The sequence below is a fragment of the Leptodactylus fuscus genome, chromosome 5 (genome assembly GCF_031893055.1).
Source record: "Leptodactylus fuscus isolate aLepFus1 chromosome 5, aLepFus1.hap2, whole genome shotgun sequence".
Classification (NCBI taxonomy): Eukaryota; Metazoa; Chordata; class Amphibia; order Anura; family Leptodactylidae; genus Leptodactylus; species Leptodactylus fuscus.
The window spans coordinates 109,185,623-109,193,569 of NC_134269.1; positions in this window are offsets into that span (position 1 = coordinate 109,185,623).

Sequence of the window (7,947 nt, forward strand, 5' to 3'; positions counted from 1 at the left end):
CCAATAAGCTGCCCTAGGAGGCGCCGGTCGGCAGCCAGTACACCAACACGGAAGTCTCAAAAAATATAACCAGCTGGGATACGTATGCTGCACTAAAGCAGTGCAGTGTTATGTGTAGGCATCTCTAGGAAAAGGTATATAGCCTTATCATTTGAATGGTCGTATACAGGCAGTAGGTTAGGCAACTACTATAAGGGCCCCTTTTTTTCTGGTCTGCATGTAAGCAGCAGAATGGCGGAGGTGGCGATGTGCACGGTTGTGCTGTCAGGGCCGGTTCTGGACGTCTCTTCTCCCCTTAGCAACTCTTTAGTCATCTAGTCCGTGGCACACAGATTTCAGTGACTTTATGGAGGAGTCTGTCCTAAAGTTGGCCTCAAGAAGGAGCCAATGCCCAAAGGTGTCCTTGCACAATACAAGCAAAATTGAAGTTCTATTTTCAGCAATTTCTTGGAATCCCCCAATTTTTTGGATCGTCATAGAGGGACACTTACATCTCACTGTGTGAAGGTTTAACATATATACATCTACCTGCACAGAACAAGAAACACTATCTGAATAAAGACATTCTAAAGAGGCTGTACAGTATAAAACTTTTTTTTAATTAGGCCTGGGGGAGGTGAAAAAATAAAAACAAGCATACTCACCTCTCCACCTCAGCGTGGGCTGGTCCTGCTAGTCCAATGTTTTCTTGCAACGGAAGTCGGCTGCAATGTTCTGTTTCCTTAGGTCGCTGATTAGCAGCCGGACTGGACCCCACTGAAGGGAGACAGGGGAGCAGGTTTTTTGTTTTTCACCTTCCCATCCTAATTTTTAAAAATATATATCCCGAACAATTCCATTAAGACCTGGTTCACATCTGCATTCGAGTTTCCGTTTGGGGAGTCCTCTTGGCGATCCATCAAACGGAAATCTATCCGCATAAAAAAGCAGTTACCATAGGAAACCGACGGACCCCATACACTAAAATGGGGTCTGTGTGGGTTACACTCAAAGAATGCATAGAAAAAAGTGCTGCTTGCAGGACTTTTCTCTCCATATGTTTCATGCGGATAGGGGAATGGAATGGCCCGAACGTAAATATGAACCAAGCCTTAGGCCTAAAATGCACTAAATGATTACATTATATACATGGATGTTTAATCTGACATGGGCAGTATTACATACCGCAAAACAGATGACAGTGCACTGAACTGACAGTGCAGTTCATTTCAATGTCAGTTTGCTGGTATGCACCCTGGAGGCAGAGATCTCAGTGCCGTTAGTTTCAGCATCAATATTCCCTCCACCGTGAGAAGGGTGGGCCTTACAGCTTAGCCATAACTTTGTACTGTCAGGAGGGTGGGGGAAGAGGGCGTTCTTCACAGCCCAGCGATGATGCCCTTCTGGCAGTGGAGGGATATCGATGCTGAAACTAAAGGTATCGATATTGCAGGTTCCGGCCTGGTTTATGGGACCTTTGCCCCAAAGTGAGGAGTCCCCTGGTACATTCTATCATCTTCTTGGGTCCTGCCCTGTGGTACGAGGTTTCTGGGAGCAAGTCAGAAAGTTCTTGCTTGACCAGATGGGGGTAACTGTCCCAGATGACCCCAAACTATGCCTCCTCTATGTGGATGCAGAGTGTTTCTGTTCTACTACAGATAGAATGTTTCTTAATGAATCCCTGTATTGTGCTTGTAACACTATGGCCCGACGTTGGATGTCCTCCCGCCCGCCAGTGTTACGTGATTGGAATCAGATCTGTGAATGTCTCGTTGCCTCTTAAAAAATGGATATTTAAGCATAGGGATAAGAAGTCTAAATTCCACGGTGCCTGGGACAAATAGATAGCTTCCCCCCATACCCCGTCTCAGCCTAGCTCGGCTATGACTAAATACACTGCTCAAAAAAAATAAAGGGAACACTTAAGCAACACAATGTAACTCCAAGCAACACTGATTGACAATCAATTTCACATGCTGTTGTGCAAATGGAATAGACAACAGATGGAAATTATTGGCAATTATCGAGAAACACTCAATAAAGGAGTGGAGACCACAGACCACATCTCAGTACCAATGCTTTCTGGCTGATGTTTTGGTCACTTTTGACTGTTGGTTGTGGTTTCACACTCGTGGTAGCATGAGACGGTCTCTACAACCTACCCGAGTGGCTCAGGTAGTGCAGCTCATACAGGATGGCACATGAATGTGAGCTGTGACAAGAAGGTTTGCTGTGTCTGTCAGCTTGGTATCCAGAGGCTGGAGGCGCTACCAGGAGACAGGCCAGTACAGAAGGAGATGTGGAGGGGGGCCGTAGGAGGGCAACAACCCAGTAGCAGGACTGATACCTCCACCTTTATTTAAGGAGGAACAGGAGGAGCACTGCCAGAGCCCTGCATATTCACCTCCAGCAGGCCACCAACATCCATATGTCTGCTCAACTATCAGAAACAAACTCCATGAGGATGGTATGAGGGCCCGACGTCCACAGGTGGGGGTTGTGCTCACAGCCCAACACCGTGCTGGACACTTGGTATTTGCCACAGAACACCAGGATTGGCAACTTCGCCACTGGCGCCCTGTGCTCTTCACAGATGAAATTTAGAATTTAGCTATTGCCTGGGATGGTTTTGTTTATTACTTGTTACTTTCTCTTGTTTCTTTTTCACTCCGTGTAGCCAGTTGGACTTTAGCTCAAATCTATTCTTTACAGACATTTGACATCAGTCTCTCAAGGGGTCTGGCTTTTGTATCAGTTTCTAATCTGTATTGTACTGTATTGGTCAGACCTTGTCTATTTGGGGCACTGTGAGGCCACCTATTTTTTGATATCTTATGCCCTTTTCTTGATCCTTTAATAAAGTTTTGCTGATTTAAGAGGCATTGATATCGCTGGCATTGGTGGGGGAAGGGGTGGGGGGCATACTGCCAAACTTGACAGTGCGCTGAATTCAGCATGATGTGAGCTTTCTAGCGTTATATATTACAACCCATGTCAGAGGACATGAAAGGCCCACTCTAAAGAGCAAAGAGTCAAAAGAGGGGACTGTCCTTCTAAAAGAGGCACAATGGTGCATAACTGCAGTAAGGAAAGTAACTTCAGAACTGAACTTATTATTTTCTATGGGATTGTCTAATCTGTTCACATTTTTACAGTCAAGCTATGGACTCCAGACACAACTAATACCTGTGGACACACCTAAGGTCTGGATCACATAGAACTGACACGATACAGAATTTCCTGCAGGGAAGTTGGGTAGTTTTCTTGTGACTCACCTTCAGGTTTCACTGCAAAGGTTGAAAGCTGTGGGTGAAAAGTACAGCAATATTTGACACATTCTAGGTTTAAAACCCTCAGCACAAGTCACTTTGTGCTGGGGGTTTTAGTTGCAACATGTAGATGAGATTTTAAAGGAAACCTGTCATTTACCTTAACCAGTTATGGGGGTGGAAAAAGCTTTAGGTTGAGGCCCCATATTGCAGAGAAACTTTTTTTGTTGCAGATTTTGCAGATTTTTTTTTTTTTTTTTGAGCCAAAGCCAGGTGGGGATTAAACAGAAGGGAGAACTATAAGAATTTCCTATCGGTTTCCCATTCCTTTTATAGCTATTACTGACTTTGGCTCAAAAAAATCTAAAACAAAAACGCTGCATTTTCGCAACAAGGGTCTCAGCCTTAATCTATTCTAGTCATTGCGCTAACAGGCAGCCTGTACGGCATGACTGGCACGTCTCTCACTGTGAGACATTAGCCTGATTTCCTAACTGACGTTTTCACAGGGTGTGGGTTAGTGTTTTAAAACTTGACGCTTCAGCAACAGAAAGCCTAAAGGGATTCTATCATAAGTATCCCTTTTTAAACTAAATACACATAGGAATAGCCTTAAGAGGCTATTTTTCGCTTACCTTTATTATTCTGAACCACACCACCTTTTCTGAGATGTATCTTCTTTCTTCCTTATGTAAATGAGTTTTCTGGCAGCACTGGGGGCGTTCCCCAGTGCTGCTTGAAAACTCTCCACGACGCCTATGTCGTCTTCTCCGCCTCTTCTATCACACTACCATTGAGAGGCAGTGATCCAAGATGACTCCATCTTCCCCTCTGCAGTTCAGCCTAATTTGTGTAATGTTAGAAACATATTTTTACTGCATCAATTTGTGAAAGTCACGGCCCTGTTTTACATTGTTAACATGGACCGGTAAGCCGTTGGTGCTGCATTTTGTTCCTTCAGGTGACTGTGACAGAAAATTTATAGCAGGCAACTGCCCATACAGTCATAAATTCTAAGGGGAAGGGGCTTCTATTTTTTCTTCATGGAATAGGTGGAATTAAGGTGCATGTTTACAACATAGTGCATGGTTTAAGAGGAAGTGTTGAGTGGCAAAGTCTTTTTAACTTCTCTTCTGATCTGCAATAGCCTGTTAAAAGGGGTAGCAGCAGTAGCCAGTGACACAGGACCTGGGACATTTTCAGACCCCAGAGTATAATGATCATTGGGCCAGGGGAGGTGAGGGAACATTAAAATTACTGTTACTTACCTCTCCTGGCTCCAGCAGTCTGTGGGCTTGTCTGGTGACGTCGCAGACGTCATGTGACCCAGGCCAGCACCATTATGCGTCGCAACGCTGGCCTGGGTCAGGTGATGTTTGGTTCAACATTGAAGAGATCTGTGGGGAGTAAGGGTAAGCCCGGGAGAGGTAAGTAACAGTGTTTTTTTTTTTTATGTTTGTATCCTTCCCTGGGTCTCCGATCATTATACTCTGGGGTCTGAAAAGACCCCAGAGTATAATAATTGTTCATGGGTGGTAGACAATGGGGCATAATAGTGTGTGCAGGGGCCACTATGGGGCATAATAGTGTGTGCAGGGGCCACTATGGGGCATAATACTGTTTGTTTAGGGGCACTATGGGGCATGGAGGAATGCAATTTGTGCAGGGAGAGGGGTGTGGGTCAGGGAGCTGGGGCCCTGCCATTCCTAGTTACGCCACTGGCTTGGAGGTCTTATTCCTGTTCCTCCTCTGCTGACATTTTGACTCTAGCGCATGTAATCATACCCACTCTACTGCATGTACAAGCAGCAAGGATAGACCAGTTTCAGTGATGTGACAGAAAGCACTGACAGAACAACCTGAGCACAGGGACTTCTGTCAACCGACTGTGCTCTGCAGACCTAAAAATGGGGTTAATAGGGGACAAGCATATACAGTATATTACTGGTAGTATTAAGGCTTATCCAGTGCAGAAAATGCATGGACAAACTTTATACTTCCCCACATAACCTCATAAGCATATATTTTCTGCTTTATTTCTCCCTCTCCTTCACTTACTTTTAGTACTAAGCAGCAGTCTGGATCTCTCACTTTCCAAAACAACTTGCAAGGTTACCATGCTGTTATGGCTTTGCCCACTATCACTCCATTGCTTCTTCTATGGCTCTGAGAGGAGTAGCTGATTGGAATTGGAATTGAATTCAGCCTTGTACTGTCAGGGGGAATGTTCCTTACAGCCCAATGATGATGTTAAAGGTCAACCCTTCTGACAATGCAGAGATGTTACTGTTGAAACTAACGGCACCAATATCTCCAGCATCGGGCCATATTCTGGGAAAGCTGACAGTTTGTTGAATTCAGCGCAATATTGGCTTTTTAGCAGTATGTATTACCGCACATCTATGAGGACCTGAAAGGTTCTCTTTAATGACAGATAGCATAGTCTTGTAAATTTTTGGGTCGTGTGCTGACCATGGTTGATCAGCAAAATAGAAATAGATAAAAAATAGCACACATATTTTCATGGACTCTTAAAGGGATCCTATCATTCACACACTATTTTTTTCTCCCTAACATGTCGGAATAGCCTTAAGAAAGGCTATTTGTCTCCTACCTTTCCTTTTCTTCTCTGTGCCGCCGTTCGCCTACAATCCTGTTTTTTCTCGGTATGTAAATGAGCTCTCTCGCAGCACTGGGGGTGGGCTCCAGCGTTCAAACAGCACTGGGGGCTTCTCCAATGCTGCCAGAGAGCTCTCCAGTGCTGCCTCCATCTTCACCTGCAACGAGGTCTTCACCGCATTTTCTTACCTCAAGGCCTCGGGCAAGCCAACTGCGCATGTCCGCCAGCCACGAGAAAATGGCAGCTTACAATACTGTGGAAGCGGCCATTTTTATTGTGGTTGTGGGCATGCACAGCCGGCTTGCCCTAGGCCTAGAAGTAAGAAGACGCCGCCGGAAGAAGACGTGGTGAAGACCTTGTTGCAGATGAAGATGTAAGCGGCACTGGAGAGCTCTCTGGCAGCATTGGAGATGCCCCCAGTACTGTTTGAGCACTGGGGCCCACCCCCAGTGCTATGAGAGAGCTCATTTACATACCGAGAAAAAACGGGATTGCAGGAGAATGGCGGCACGGAGAAGAAAAGGAAAGGTAGGAGACGAATAGCCTTTCTTAAGGCTATTCCGACGTGTTAGAGAGAAAAAATAGCGTGTGAATGATAGGATCCCTTTAAACATTAATGGGCATTCATGGTCCACAAAATGGACCAAAATAGAGCACATCTCCATTGGTCTGGGTCAGTTCACACAGAGTTTTTTGCAGGCGGATTTTGACCATTCAGGTCAATAGGTCCTGTTCCTGCTTGACATTAGATATCACATCTGCAAAATGCAGATGTGTGAATAAGCCCCAAATCTTGTCTGCTGTGACTTGGAGCATTGGCTACTGAGAAGTACAGTGTATGTGAAACAGCCTGTTGCCATTTTCTATTGGTGATGCCTTGAGTCAATAAAGCCTGAATACAGAAGTGTCCTGCCTTTGTTTATTCTTTTTCAGCTAAAAATGTTGTTAATAGGGGCTCTATCAGCAAAATCATGCTGATAGAGCCCCACATATGCGTGAATATAGGCATAGCCACATAGGCTATTCAGGCACCGTAAATGTTATATTAAACTACACCCCCCCCCCCCATTTTAAAATAAAACCCTAAAAAAGAATGTTATCTACTTACGGATCGTGCACGCTGGGCGGGCATTCAGGGTGTGTCTTCATCTTCATCCCCGCCTCTTCTTCCTCCGATGTCCTCCGGTCCGTCCTCCTCTGGCGCTCGCGAGCGGACACTGATATAAAAAAAAATGGCCTGGGCGCATGCGCAGTAGCATGCGGCTGCTACTACGGCTACTGCGCAGGCGCCCAGGCCATTTTTTTTTTATATCAGTGTCCGCTCGCGAGCGCCGGAGGAGGACGGGACCGGAGGACATCGGAGGAAGAAGAGGCGGGGATGAAGATACACCCTGAATGCCCGCCCATCGTGCACGATCCGTAAGTAGATAACATTCTTTTTTAGGGTTTTATTTTAAAACGGGGGGGGGGGGGGGGTAGTTTAATATAACATTTACGGTGCCTGAATAGCCTTTTTAACCACTTCCGGACCGCCCATAGACTATATACGTTCGGGAAATGGTTGCCTAGTTCTGCCAGGACGTACCTGTACGTCCATCAGAACACAGCAGCTGCACGGAGATCGTGTAGCTGCTTTCACTAGGAGCCGACTGTAACTTCAGCCGGAGCTCCCAGAGAGAAGACAGGGCAGATTTATTACCTCCCCTGCCATCTCAATCGCTGTGTATACAGCGCTCAATGAGCGCTGTATACACAGCTATGGACGCAGCCATAATTCAGCTGCCCTCTGACCCGGCGGACACGTGATCCACCGGGAGCAGAGTCTTACCAGAGCTGCTGGAGAGCTGCTGGGTCCTACAGGACTCAGATCAGCTCAGTAAGCTGTATATACAGCGTGCAGGAGGCTGGATTCCTCCTGTATCTGAGGTTAAATGTAGCAGCCCCAGTTATAGGAGAAATCAGCCTCCAGTGCAAAAAAATAAGTGGTCAAATGTCCCCAAAGGTCTCTTATCACCTTATGGGGACACAATCTGAAAACAAAATAAAATAAAAATAAAATAAAAAAGTTTTTAAAAAATG